Below are 14,157 nucleotides of genomic sequence, written 5' to 3' on the forward strand. Positions count from 1 at the left end.
GGTAGGGCTGGGAACGCTCTCCATTTGACACCCTGGAGAGGCACCTCTGGCCAGAGATGACAGTGCTGAGCTAGATGAGCCCCATCATTATTCCACTTTCCCATGATTCTTCTCCCCCTCCTAATCCCCACAACAACCCTGTGAGGTAGGTTAGGCTGAGAGGCAATGACTGGTCCCCAAAGTCACCCAGTTAGCTTCATGGCCAAGTGGGAAGATTTGAACCCTTGTCTCTCCCAGGTCTCTAACCACTACACCACCGCTGTCTCCCTATGGTCCGACTCTCTATGCTTCCTGTCTTCCTTTGCCCTCACTGTGCATGCATGAGAGGCTCAGGCTGCCAAAGACCCAAATTGATGGGGTGCCCTAACAAGTCAATTTGGACTTACAGGTTGCCCGGAGCAGAACCAGCGAGAGGGGTCTCCTGTGGGTGGTCTGTCCCCCTTGAAGAGGCAGGTTTGGCCCAGGACTTGGAACGAACCTGCTTTGTCTAAGGAAATTCACAGAGGACATCCAGAAAGGTCTTAAGCACACCTAGAAGTAGTTCCCTCGATTGCCAGCTAAACAGAATGTGAATTAAATTAACTTTGTGGTAGAACTTGGAGGCATCTCTAAAGCGAAAGGATAAGGCCATCAAACCCAAAGAACCTAAAGTGCCAACTCTCCCCCACTTTGCAGAGGAATACACTTAATGCCCCACTGAGGGGGGTTGATGTCACGGACTGGCTGGATGCAGAAGAATGGTGGGAGCTGGGGAACCCCCAGGGGAAGGAGACCCAGAGCCCGGGGGTTGGTGGTGGGATGGCAGTGAGTGGTCAGAGAGAGAACAGGGAGAAGACTGGGGGAGGAGGTGTCCGAAATGGAAGAGACAACAGGGCCAAGGGAGCAGGGAGACTCTGTGGCAGAGAGCAGTCTAGGCTCAAAGGAAGGAAGGAGGGGGGCGGGGGAGAGAGGTGAGGCCGGCTGCTGAAGAATCCAGCCAGTCTTCCCCTCCTGCTGCAAGCAGCTGCCCTTCCGCCTGATCTCCCAGAACAAGGAGAGGGATGAAGAGCACAGAGAGACAAGGCGAAGTAGTCTCAGGTTGCTGGGGGAGGAATAGGTGAGAGAGGGGGAAAGGCAGGCACCTTCAGTTTTCACAACTGCCTTCTTGGGGCAAGGAGGAAGAGCTGCTGGGACCATTCGCCCTGTGCTGTTTGGCTTTCTTTGAATAAAGAGTTAACTTCAGATTATTCACCAAAGCCAGACTAAACGTCTTTCCTTCTGCAGTGTTGGATGGCAGGTTGAGAGGAGTTCCCTACCAGGACAGACTTTGCTCGTGTGCTCCAGACATCGATTCTATAAAACAGATTTAGCTGCACTGTGCAAAATACGAGCAAGCCAGGGCTGAGCTTGCTCTCCTTGGGACAGGGGTGTTGTGTGAGGTCACAACACCTGGGGAGGGCACATGCTGTGAGTTGGGGGGCAGAGGGTGAAGGAGCCCTGTGGGCTTGGCAGACCGAGGGAGAAACGAGCTCTGTTGTCCACGGCAAACAGTGTCACAGGAGCACGAAGGAACGAGCCTCATGGGCCCTGACCCTGTGAGGCTGCAGGGTCCCTGAGATGTGCCCCCTCCCCAAAATGTGCCAGGGGCTCCGACCCCCCACTGCCTGCCCGCCCCACTACTTCCTTCGATTTCAGATGGAGCTCTTTCCAGATACGCAAAAGTCAGGTTGCAGGTGACCTCACCTTCTGGCAGTCCAGTTTGGATGGGGGTGTGCATGGAGCAAGGCCCCTCCAGAGAGGCTTCTGCGAGAAAGGGTGGCGCAAACCAGCCCAGATATTTGGAATCTCTCCGGCGAATCAAATCCCTCCTGGACTTCCGGATGGCGGAAGAGAACAAAACAGACAGAAAAACCAAGACTCCGTTCAGGAGGAAAAACAACTGTCAGTCTTTGGGATCCCCTGACAGACGGCCGCAGAGCTGAGAGCAGCACTGGGAGGCACGTGCCAGTCAGGAATGGGTGGAATCGAAGGGGAGCAGCACCTTTCCCTCTGCAGACCTGCCTCCTGCCCCCCCCCCTGGACTTGGAAACAGCACAGTGGCCAGGCATGGCGGTTCTCTGCTCTGCCTCCACAATCAGAGGCAGCAAAGCTCCCAGAAAGCAGCTCCTAGAAACTGAGGGGCTGGGGTGGGGATCTTGCGCTCAGATCCTGCTTGCACGTTTCCCATTAAGGACATGGTGAGAAGAGAACGGTGCGCTGAAGGAACCCTTGGCCTGACCTGGCAGCCTCCTCTCCTGTTCTTATGTTGGGGGGCCTCCCTCTGCCGCTCTCCCCAAGGGCAGCCCAGCAGGATCTGCCTGCCAGAGGAGAGGATAAAAACCCATTTGCCAAATATATGGGAGGGAGAGGGAGTGATGGGCAGCAAAGGGAGATATCTTGGCTTGGAGAAGCAGGAACTGCTACATTGGATGCTGAGCATCTTTCTTCTGAGAGAGGGATGCCGGAATAAGGACACATATACCTCTGGGCAATGAGTGCAATGAAAACACACACACACACACACACACACACACACACACACACACACACACACACCAACCCCGACAGTCTGTCGCAGAAAAGCCAAGAAAAAGTACTGATTTACGCAGCACATGGTTATCCTGTGGAACTCCTTCCCACAGGAGCCAGTGATGGTTTTAAAAGAAGATTAGACCAGAGCTGTTTGGCCATGGAACGGTCTCCCTCGGGAGGCGGTGGACTCTTCTTCCTTGGAGGTTTTTAAGCAGAGGTTGGGTGGTCATCTGCCATGGATGCTTGGGCTGAGATTCCTGCATTGCAGGGGGTTGGACTGGATGACCCTCGGGGTTCCTGCCAACTCTATTAAATTCACAGAGGAAGAAAGGGCTGTCGATGGCTAGTAGCCACAATGGCTGTGCTCTGCCCTTCCCAGTCGGAGGCAGCCATGATTCTGAATGCCAGTTTCTGGAGACCACAGGAGGGGAGAGTTGCTGCTCGTGGGTTTCCCACAATGGGCATCAACCTGTGAGAGGCTGGAGGAGATGCAAGGCTAGTCTTGCCCTTTTACGATTTATGAAGGGGAGCCACAGTGATGTTGTTTGATAACATTGATCGGGGGAGACCTTTATCCAGCTCAGATGCCTCCATTTCCACGGGAGAGGTGAGGGAGCAGTTTGGGCTGGATAGCACCCTGAGGATGCTCCCTGGCACAAGCAAAGACACCAGGGGACCCACATGGAGCCTGCAGACCACCTGTCCTCTCCAGGGACAGGTGTGGGAGATCACCTGTGCCCTTGTCAACGGGATGAGCTTCATCCGGCCGGCCGGCCGGCCGACTGGGCAAAGTTTGCCATGCGCCTCCCAGGAAATGTGCAGGGCCAAGGCCGGGTCACCATTCTTTATGCATGCGTGCCCTGATGCGGCCTGACATGGAAGCTGCATTTGGTACCTCGCACATAAGTGATCTGAACTGCCTGCTATTTTCGTTGACGATAATTTGCTCCGTGTTTGCGTGCAGTTCATGGCTCGGTCAGCCTTGCCTGATACTATATTCCCGTTTGTTCCACTAAAGGTTTCGCTGTCAGCTCAGCTCAGCCTCGACGGGCTTGATGAACCGTGAATGCACCGCGACTGGGGATCGGAACACGTGAGCTCGCCGCAGATGGGAAGAAGCTGGACTGGCGGGGGCAGAGGAGAGGAAAACCAGGAGCCAACCAAGCAGGGGGCACAAGGGGCGGCCATAGGAGTGGGCACTAAACCCATGGCCAGCACCACCATTGAGGAGAAGTCTGGGGACGGTGAGGAAGAAGAAACTCGCAAGCAGTATCCAAACATAAGAGCAACTATCCGCTCCTGCATGCTGGAAATTGCACCCAGAATCTGAGAGTCAGGCTTCTCCTGCCCCTGAACTAGAAACATTCATTTTCTCCACGAGGGACCTCAGCCTCTGGGGACGCGGATGGCACTGTGGGTTAAACCACAGAGCCTAGGACTTGCCGATCAGAAGGTCGGCGGTTTGAATCCCCATGACGGGGTGAGCTCCCGTTCCTCTGTCCCAGCTCCTGCCCACCTAGCAGTGCGAAAGCACGTCAAAGTGCAAGTAGATAAATAGGTACCGCTCCGGTGGGAAGGTAAACGGCGTTTCTGTGCACTGCTCTGGTACACCAGAAGTGGCTTAGTCATGCTGGCCACATGACCCGGAAGCTGTACGCCGGCTCCCTCGGCCAGTAAAGCGAGATGAGCGCCACAACCCCAGAGTCGGTCACGACTGGACCTAATGGTCAGGGGCCCCTTTACCTTTATCTAGTCTAGCACCCAACAGTTGTTAACGAAATGCCTGTGGGAAACCTGCAAGCCAGATACGTCAGCAGGGATCAGCAACCAAAGGCCCATGGGCCGGAAGCAGCCCATGGAGGTCGTTTGACCGGCCTACGAGCTGCTCCCGAATCGAGCTGCCCACTCGTGCACTGCGCTAAACCGGCAGAACCCGGCGCAGGGACTCGCTTCTGCAGTGCTGGAAATTGCATCTGCGCAGACACCGGAAATTGTGGTCATGTGTGTGCAATCTGGCCCACGGAGGGATCTCTGTGGGACCGATCTGGCACAGGCCAGATAAACCTTGCTGACCCCTGCATCAAAGGATGAGGGGGCTGAGTGCGAGGCACCAGGGTTGCAGGTTGCAATAGGAGCAGGCAGTAAACCCTTGCCCACCAGCACGACTGAGGATAAATCTGGGGACTGTGCAGATGAAACTAGCAAAGGGTGCACGCTCCATGTGCAGGGTGCTGGCCCTGAATGGGAGTGAATAATAATAATTTATTATTTATACCCCTCCCATCTGGCTGAGTTTCCCCAGCCACTCTGGACGGCTCCCAATTGAGTGCTAAAAACAATACAGCATTAAATATTAAAAGCTTCCCTAAACAGGGCTGCCTTCAGATGTCTTTTAAAAATAGGATAGCTGCCTATTTCCTTGACATCTGGTGGGAAGGCGTTCCACAGGGCGGGCGCCACTACCGAGAAAGCCCTCTGTCTGGTTTCCTGTAACCTCACTTCTCGCAATGAGGGAACTGCCAGAAGGCCCTCGGAGCTGGACCTCAGTGTCTGGGATGGATGATGGGGGTGGAGACACTTCTTCAGGTATACTGGACCAAGGCTGTTTAGGGCTTTCAAGGTCAGCACCAACACTTTGAATTGTGCTCAGAAACGTACTGGGAGCCAATGTAGGTCTTTCAGGACCGGTGTTATGTGGTCTCGGCAGTCACTCCCAGTCACCAGTCTGGCTGCCGCATTCTGGATAAGTTGTGGTTTCTGGGTCACCTTCAAAGGTAGCCCCATGTAGAGCGCATTGTAGTAGTCCAAGCAGGAGATAACTAGAGCATGCACCACTCTGGCGAGACAGCTGGCGGGCAGGGAGGGTCTCATCCTGCGTACCAGATGGAGCTGGTAGACAGCTGCCCAGGACACAGTATTGACCTGCGCCTCCATGGACAGCTGCGAGTCAAAAATGACTCCCAGGCTGCGCACCTGGTCCTTCAGGGGCACAGTTACCCCATTCAGGACCAGGGAGTCCCCCACACCTGCCCGCCTCCTGTCCCCCCAAAACAGTACTTCTGTCTTGTCAGGATTCAACCTCAATCTGTTAGCCGCCATCCATCCTCCAACCACCTCTAGAAGGGGCCCGTATTCTGCCTTGGCCAGTGGTCCGCCATGCGCCCTGCAACACCGGGAGAGCCTTCTTCTCACAGTGGCCAACCAGCTGCCCTTTATGGGAAACCCACAAGCAGCACCCAGGCACGAGAAGGATGCTTTCTATAGGGCAACTATCCTCTTCTGTGGTTTACAGCACCCGGGACTCAGTAGCATTGCGGCCTGCGACTGTGATGGCCACAGCAGAACCACGCCAGCTGGTCACCATTGCTAGCCTTCTCCTTCTCCTCCACAAATTTCTCCAATCCTCCTTAAAAGCCACCAAAGTTGGTGGCCATCGCTGCCTCCTGTGGCAGGGAGTTCCACCGCTTAACTCTGTGCTATGTGAAGGAGGACTTTCTTTGTCCTAAATCCCGCAGCATCCAGCTTCAGTAGCAGTCAAGAACAACATTCCCAGTTTTCCTAGAGTGGACATGCGAGGGAATGTTTGGTCCAGTCAGTCGAAAACTTCCTGTTTCTTCCTGACTGGGACATACTTCCTCTTGCATGTGGCTAGAGGTGGGCATGACCTTACCTGTGCAGGTAACAAAACCACAAGGCACGCAGCCCCCCTTTTCCATCTTCCTTTCATCGTGTGAACAGCAATGATTGCCAGTCTGCGGTCACTGGGATGAGATCCACATGTATATACTTTGTAACTAAGTCTGCCTTCAGGGATCCATCTGTGAACTGAATGTGTGAGTAAACTTCTTTTATATACTTTACACAAGATTGTGGCGTGTTTATTCTTTTAGGAGGGATATAAGGGGACTTACCAGGTCACTAATACTGAGAGGCTTAAACAAGCCTGCAACCAGCTACCTGCTGTGCATTTAAAGGGGAATGTAAAACTCTGCTAAGTTATAGAACTTGCTAGTGCAAGTTGTTGTTGTTTAGTCATTTAGTCGTGTCCGACTCTTCATGACCCCCTGGACCAGAGACGCCAGGCACTCCTGTCTTCCACTGCCTCCCGCAGTTTGGTCATATTCATGCTGGTAGCTTTGAGAACACTGTCCCACCATCTCGTCTTCTGTCGTCCCCTTCTCCTTGTGCCCTCCATCTTTCCCAACATCAGGGTCTTTTCCAGGGAGTCTTCTCTTCTCATGAGGTGGCCAAAGTCTTGGAGCCTCAGCTTCACAATCTATCCTTCCAGTGAGCACTCAGGGCTGATCTCCTTCACAATGGAGAGGTTTGATCTTTTTGCAGTCCATGGGACTCTCAAGAGTCTCCTCCAGCACCAGAATTCAAAAGCATCCATTCTTCGGCGATCAGCCTTCTTTATGGTCCAGCTCTCACTTCCATACATCACTACTGGGAAAACCATGGCTTTAACTATACGGACCTTTGTTGGCAAGGTGATGTCTCTGCTTTTTAAGATGCGCAAGTTAGGAAGGATATTAATAAACAATATATCCTCTCCTGGCTCCCTGAACATTCCCACACACTCAGCAATCACTCAGCACTGGATGAGCAGTGCTGCTCTCTGCATGCCATGTCTAACTTTTGTTTTGTTTCCTCTTGTTCTTTCAACTGAAAAGTTCCAAACACCTTGGCTCCCTGGACTGCAACTTTGCACCGCAGAGCCACGGCCTCCGTCCCTTCGTGGACCTCCGGGAGCCACTAATGCAGTTCAGAGACGCAACATGTAGGCCGTCTCCCCCCCGGTCTCGTCCCCCATCCTCTCACCTCCGGATAGATGAGACTCCCTGAATCCCAGCGCCATTAGGAAGTCTGCGCGCAGCATGTGAGCTTCTGGGAGCCCAAAGTGTGGCTCAGGAGAGAGCCGGTGGCAGCCGCCGGGTCACTTTTCCTCGGAAGCCCCTTCTGAGGCCTTGCGAGGAGTTTGGCAGGGAGGGGGGCAGGCAGGCGCTTCTCCCGGCACTTGTCGCTTGAGATCTTGACGTCCGAGGTGCTGAAATGTTAACGGGACCCTCCAGAATGCTCTGCGACATTTCCTATTCCCTTCATAGGCGACAGCTCAGACCCCACAGCCAGGAGGAGGCTGCAAACGCGGCAGAATTTCCTGGAGCACTTGGCATGTTCTGGGATAGAGGTGAGAAGAAAGAAAGAAAGAAAGAAAGAAAGAAAGAAAGAAAGAAAGAAAGAAAGAAAGAAAGAAAGTTAGTTCAGCATTTGTGGTTTTTTTTGGAAATCGTTTTCATTTCATTTTACCAATACTAGATTATTAAAAAACCCTAATATATATCCATATACAGAGATTTCTCCGTATCTCAGGACTCCCCACCCCCCTCAATAGAGTCCCATTTTAAAGATTTGAACATTTAAACATTTGAAACTGCATCTTGTTCCAACTTTTATATCAGTCCATATTATCCATGGTAATTATCACACTACAAGTGAAACCAGAAAGTTCAGCATTTGTCAAGGCTGAATATACACATCAGTGTGGAAAGGGACCCCCAAAGGTCATCCAGTCCAACCCCCTTCAGGAATGACAGCTAGAGAATCCCTGACGGTTTCCCATCCAACCTCTGCTTAAGAACCTCCCAGGAAGGAGAGCCTACCATCTTCAGGAGTCGTCCGTTAGCTGTTGCTGCCAGAAAGTTCTTCCTAACGTTTAGTTGGAATCTCCTTTCTTGGAATTTGAATCCACACCAAACATCTAAAGCCCCCCAACTTTGTTCCATGGCTGTGCCTGTCGAATATCCGATCTCAGCCACTGGATCGGACCTTATCAGAGGCGAGGAAAATCAGAGGGGAGGTTTTGCATAATCGAGCTTTGATTCATTGAGGAAGATCGGATTTTCGCGAGGTGCAGCTGCGGAACGATAAGAAAAGCTCTCGCACCCAGGGGAATTAATTGGGACGTGACACATTCAAAATGCAGGTCAAGAGAAAGGGAAGACGAGCTCAGAGTTAAGCCTGGAAGGACGGATGCAGCCTTGAGCAAGTGGGGTTTGCTTCTGGGGGCAAACCCTCTTATGCAGGGGTCAGCAAACTTTTTCAGCAGGGGGCCGGTCCACTGTCCCTCAGACCTTGTGGGGTCTGGACTATATATATATTTTTGGGGGGGGGGAATGAACGAATTCCTATGCCCCACAAATAACCCAGAGATGCATTTTAAATAAAAGCACACGTTCTATTCATGTAAAAACACACTGATTCCCGGACCGTCTGCGGGCTGGATTTAGAAGGCGATTGGGCTGGATCCGCCCCCTGGGCCTTAGTTTGCCTACCCATGCTCTTGTGGATCGAGAGACTTGCAGGAGTGAAATGTGCACCCAGCCCATAAGAAACAGCTCCTCTAAGGCTCCAGTCTGGCCTCTTTCGAGTCAGCAGCAGGTGATTCCACATCTGGAGGGATGACGTGATCTGAGCACGACCCTAAAATGGACAACAGCTGCAACTTTGCAGGAACTACTCCGAAAAGAATAGCACACCTCGGCTATTATGAGTTTTTTGGAGGGTGAAGGACTAAACCTTTTGCAGGCCAGGTCAAGTTCTGAAGCACAGGTGGGCAAACTTGCAAGATCTCTCTGCAGTAACAACAACAACAATAAACAAAATATTAAAAGACACCAAAAAAACCAACCATTAAGGTAGTTCCAGCCTCTGATAAGAGCAAGGGGGAGAGAGGAAGAGAGAAAGGAGATTTGGAAAAAGAGGGGCAGAGCCCTTATTTTTCATTTTATTGATTTACGAATCCCCTTCCACGTGAGCCCCGAGGCGATTTGCGTCACGGTGGCCAAAAATAGCTTCGAAAGTCGTACGCAAAACCCCGGCAGCTAGAAATAGCTGTAAAAACCCGAAGCAGAATAAACACCCAAGGCCTTTCCGCCCAGCTGGAAGAAATCTGTCAAAACCGAAATGCCTTTGATTGTTTCCGTAAAGCACTTTGCACCCGTAGCCAGCCTGCAGCCCTTGAGAAGAGGATTCTGGGATAGAGGGGCCTTTGGCTTGACCAAGCGGAATCTCCTGATGCTCTTATATTAATTGAAGATGACATACAAGCGAGCTGAAGGGTTAAATTGAGCCCAGGCACAGCTGGCTTCACACCACCTCTGGCATTCTAGGAGACCTGCCTATTCCTGCATTGCAGGGGGTTGGTATGGATGACCCTTGGGGAACCCTATGATTCCATGTGATAAAACAATAGGGGGTGGAGAGTCAAACAGGGGTGCGGCAGAGGGGGGTCATGGCTGGCTCCCCCCCCCAGTGTGAAACAACAAGGCAGATATTCTCTTTTCCAGCGTCTCTAGAGAGCCGCCGGCACGTAGCTGTATGACCTAAATGGATTCCCAGATGCAGTTCTTAGGATCATTCAGGGTATTAATAATGCATCACACCCTGGATGCTGCAAAAGCACTTTAGCAAAAAATAAAAATCTAAAAAAACATTCCTTCGGAAAAGGAGGAAGGAGGAAGGGCAGGAACACAGACGCTGGCAGACAGTCTGGACGGCACCTTAGCAGAATCTTACACATGAAGGAAAAGCGCCAAGACGTTATCCTGCATTTTCCAGCCCCATGAAAGGAAGCAGAGATCCTCACATGCCTGTCAGTCACTCGTCACAGGCCCTCCTCCCAGTGATCGTAATGCACCTAAAAATATATGGAAGGTCTATGCCTCCAGCACATAATATGGTCTGGCTTGCAGAAATCCATCTTTTTATTCTTATTCTTATTTCAAACCCACTACCATCCGATTCCTGTAATAAAGAGAGTAGAGAAATAATTAATAATGAAACAGCTGCAATAATAGAAAAGCAGTGTGTTATCACGCACCCGATTCAAATCTGAAGTGGGTTTCGTACGTATCCTGCATTTTGCTGATTTTGAATTTGCTTTCCGTTCTACTTTTTTGTATTTTAAGTTGTCTTTAGATTTACAACGGCACCGAAATCCCAATTAAAAATAATAATTGTGGAAACAAAAAAACCCCAAACCCGCACATTTTAAAGCAGCCTTTCTCCACCTTGAAGCGCCAGATGTTGCTAGACTACAACTCCCATTGTCCCTAGCTAGCAGGACCAGTGGCCAGGGATGATGGGAGATTTAGTCCAACAACAATTGGGGGCTCCCCGGCTTGCAGTTAAATGACCTTTGGGGGTCCCTTTTGACTCTACCATTCTATGACTTTCCACGACTTCTGCTCTGGAAACCTCTGGGTTAAAGCATGTTAGATTTCCATAAGCGGGACGATTTCTCCAGCACGCGGGAGCATCCAGACATGACCAGCCTTCTGCGGTGGGACAGGAGGATGAGGCGACTGTCCCACATCGGAATCAGGACGTCGGCTTTCAGAGCAAACCCTGGACTCTTCCGTAGTCTGTAGGTGGGGGAATTTCCCTGTGAGTTTATTAACTCATTTTCCCTCCCTGCCTGGGGCTAGCTGGCAAATGTTCAAAATAAACAGAGCTGGATTTTCCACTCTGCAGGAGGCTGTAATTGCTGCAAGAGCTTAAAAAAGGAGAGTGTGTGTGTGTGTCTCTTAGGTGGCAGTCGACAGCTTTTGGCAAGTGCGTCCCTTCCAGATGTTTTGGACTACAACTCCCATCAGCCCCTGGGCCTTTCCCCCACCCCAAAGGCCACTTTTTCAAAACCTGCAACACACTTGGTCCCTTTTGCCTTGTCCTCGCTGCTACCATCGTCTCCCATCCTTCTTAGGGATATTTTTAAAGCTACCCAAACAAGCCTGCAGGATGAAGCAAAACTGCACCAATCTCCCACTGCGTTCTTTGATTTTCAAAGGCCCCACTACAATGTGCAAAGACTTTGGGGGCTGGGGCAGGGAGTCCTAAGGAAATCATCATTAAACAAATGGATGGTGTTGTTGATAATGAATAAAGGCACAGCTGCGCCGCAATCTGCGCATTACAGCTTTGCATAAAAGGAGGGGGTTGTTTTCCCAGGGTCCCCCAAACAGAACCCCCACCCCCACGCCAGGCCGCCCTGAAATAATCTCAATTATGGGAGCACGGATCATTTTTAATGACTTGTTTCCTTTGCTGCGGCAAAGATGATAGGCCTCCCTGCCAGCTCCAATTAGTTAATTGCCTTGCATTTGCAAGCTGACTCAATAGCAGAGCTACTGGTCTACAAGAAGGCTCCCCTCACCGCTAACATTTCCACGGAGAAAAAATAACGAGGCTTTGATTTATTTTTTCAACCTTAAGCAGACGACGGGCTGAGCTGGTAATGGAACAGCAAGTAAGTCAAACCATTATTATTATTATTATTATTATTATTATTATTATTCCGCCCTATACCCGGAGGTCTCAGGGCAGTTCACAGAACAAGATCAACATATAAAACCACAATACTCATAATCAAAATAAAAACAATAACCCATTAACACCCACCTCCAAAAGAACCACATTTTAAAAGCGCGTTCCGTTCCAAGGAATCATTGAAACTGGCTTTCACGCATGCATTTCCTACAAACCCCGCTGCACATCAGTTCTACTGGATCAGGCCATTCTTAGCATTATGTCCTCACAACCTGCAGGCGCAGGATCTGAGCAATTCTCAGCAATTCTCCCCTCCTGTGGTTTTTTTAGCAATTTGGTAGCCTTGCTGCCTCCAGCTGTGGGGGCAAATCAAAGCCATCTTGACTAGAAGTAATAATAATATTATAATAATTTATTATTTGTACCCCGCCCATCTGGCTGAGTTTCCCCAGCTACTCTGGGCGGCTTCCAACAAAGATTAAAAATACATTAAAATGTCACACATTAAAAACTTCCCTGAACAGAAGCTATGCATAGCCGTCTCTCTCCATGCACTGGGATGTACTGGGATGCATCAGTGAAAGAAATCTATCCGTTCTTAAAGGAGCAGCAGCAGCAGGTATCTCATCCTCTCTGAAGACCAAAATGCTCAGCATCTCAAAATCAAGCTCCCATGGTGCAGAGATGCCAAATCTTTCAGAGAGCACGTTCCCCGGGCGAAACGGAGTTGGCAAGTCAGCTTCAGCTATCAGATGCAAAGTCCATGCACCACCATGGCTTGCATGCCCACGGCCCCCAAGATAACAGAAACAGCTGAACCAGAGTTGTGCACGCAGGCAAATGTCCAATGCAGCCCATCTGGGTGCCCTTCCAAATGTTTTGGACTACAATGCCCATCGGCACAGCTGGGACTGATGGGAGTTGTAGTCCAAACCATCATAAGAACATAAGAAGAGCTGGGTGCTATGTCAGGCCAATAGTCCACCTAGCCCAGCATTCTGTTCTCAAAGCGGCCAACCCTACGCCTGCGGGAAGCCAGCAAGCAGGATTTGAACACAGGAGCCCTCTCCCTTTCTGAGGTTTCCTGCCATTGGTCTTTAGAAGCATTGCTGCCTCTGACTGTGGTCACAGGGCAGAGCCATGTCTGGATAGCAACCATTGCTCCTCCGTGAATTTATACAATCTTTTTAAAAAGCCAACCAGGTTGGTGCCCATCCCTGACTCTTGTGGCAATGAGTTCCATAGTATGTGCTGCATGAAGAAGTCCCTTATCTGTCCTGAATCTTCCAACCTCACTTTTGGACGTCCACCAGTTTGCCTGTTAGGAGACGGAGGAAAACTTTTCTCCATGCTGTGCACAGTCTGGGAAACCTCTCTTCCAGGGGTCAGCAAACTTTTTCAACAGGAGGCCGGTCCACTGTCCCTCAGACCATGTGGGGCGGGCAGCGGACTATATTTTGAAGGGGGGGAAAGAATGACTTCCTATGCCCCACAAATAACCCAGAGATGCATTTTAAATAAAAGGACACATTCTACTCATGAAAAAACATGCTGATTCCCAGACCGCCCGCAGGCCGGATTTAGAAGGCGATTGGGCCAGATCCGGCCTTAGTTTGCCTTCCCATGCTCTATCCCAGGGGTCAGCAAACTTACCGCGCCTCGGGCCGGTGTCTCCAGCGCCGATTGTGTGGCGGGCCTGTGGGCGGGAGAGCGCGTGCCCATACGCGTGTGCACACGCTATTTCCCACGCACTTCCAGGTCAGAGGAGCACTGGAAATAGAAGAAGAGTTTGGATTTGATATCCCGCTTTATCACTACCCGAAGGAGTCTCAAAGCGGCTCACAATCTCCTTTCCCTTCCTCTCACACAACAAACACTCTGTGAGGTGAGTGAGGCTGAGAGACTTCAGAGAAGTGTGACTGGCCCAAGGTCACCCAGCAGCTGCAGGTGGAGGAGCGGGGAAGCGAACCCGGTTCACCAGATTACTAATCTACCGCTCTTAACCACTACACCACCCTGGCTCTCATAGCTTGTGCACATGTGCACAGGCTTCCTCCGACCTGGATGTGCACTGGAAATAACGCTTGCACATGTGCAAATAACACTTGCGCATGCGTACAAGCTATTTCCAGTGCTCCTCCGACCTGGAAGTGGGCAGCTGCGCAGCGCCGGTAAGAGCGGGTGGCGGCAGCTGGTGGTGGGTGTTGGTGTGGGCTGGATAAACGAGTCCCTCGGGCTTTATCCGGATGACTCTGGGGTTGCGGCGCTCATCTCGCTTTACTG

At 51.2% G+C, this 14,157-nt stretch overlaps 1 long non-coding RNA gene across 1 annotated transcript; it reads right to left on the reverse strand.

Annotated features, from left to right (window-relative positions):
• Positions 1-8,707: 8,707 nt before the first annotated feature.
• Positions 8,708-13,302, reverse strand: LOC308594414. Its single transcript, XR_014011453.1, has 2 exons — positions 10,771-13,302; positions 8,708-10,353 (listed from the first exon to the last, which is right to left on the reverse strand). It is a non-coding gene; the product is annotated as an uncharacterized lncRNA (long non-coding RNA).
• Positions 13,303-14,157: the final 855 nt, after the last annotated feature.

Source organism: Podarcis bocagei, assembly GCF_964188305.1.
Source record: "Podarcis bocagei genome assembly, chromosome: 9".
Lineage (NCBI taxonomy): Eukaryota > Metazoa > Chordata > Lepidosauria > Squamata > Lacertidae > Podarcis > Podarcis bocagei.